The sequence below is a fragment of the Octodon degus genome, unplaced genomic scaffold (assembly GCF_000260255.1).
Source record: "Octodon degus isolate 3935 unplaced genomic scaffold, OctDeg1.0 scaffold00241, whole genome shotgun sequence".
NCBI classification, from domain to species: Eukaryota; Metazoa; Chordata; class Mammalia; order Rodentia; family Octodontidae; genus Octodon; species Octodon degus.
The window spans coordinates 3,162,954-3,163,841 of NW_004524817.1; positions in this window are offsets into that span (position 1 = coordinate 3,162,954).

Here is an 888-nt window from a genome sequence, read left to right on the forward strand (position 1 = left end):
GAATTAAAAAAGCAAAAAGCTGGTTCTTTGAAAGATTAAATAAAATCGATAAGCCCCTAGCTAACCTCATCAAACAGAGGAAAGAAAAAAATTTCAAATACAAGCAATAAGGAATGAAAAGGTTGTAGTTACCACAGACCCAGTGGAAATTCAGATGATTATCAATAGCTCTTCGAGAATCTTTACTCTCACAGAATAGAAGACACAGAGATGTCCTGGGGCCCATGTATCCTGAACAGACCCAGAGCACAGGCCTGGAGCGCAAGTGAGACATCCCGAGCCCCTTCTGTTCCTGAATAGACCCAGAGTGCAGGCCCAGTGAGGAACCCTTCAGCAGAACTCCCTGCAAAGAGGATAAAGGCAAGAACCACCCAGCTGATTCAGGAGCAGCACATCTTGCCAGAGAGACAGAAAGGTTCAACTCTAATGGCTGCAGCAGAAAGAAGTGGAGCACAGCAAACAGATCCAAACAATACCCACCTGAAGGAATCTGAACTTCGTAGATCTGGACATGGTGCTAAGGTAATAACTCTATCTGAGCTCTACACCAAAGGTCAGAAGACAGTGGTACACAAAATTACAAAGAGAAGGAACAAAATGCAGTCTCAGGCCCTGAGTCCACCCAGTACAACAGCAGAAGAAGCTAGCACTGAGGAAACTGGAAATCACACACCAGATATCTCTGAATAATAGTACTGGGAGTAAAGAAACAACTGCAGAAAGGTATAGAAGAAATCAGATCAGAAATAATTTCGGAACTAAAAAAAACAGTGATAAATATAATCAAAGAAGTACTAAGTGCTTCTAAAGAATACACTGATAAAACAATAGAGCAGAACATAAAAATGATGGAACCCCTGAATAAGCAATTTAGGAAAGAAATAGAAT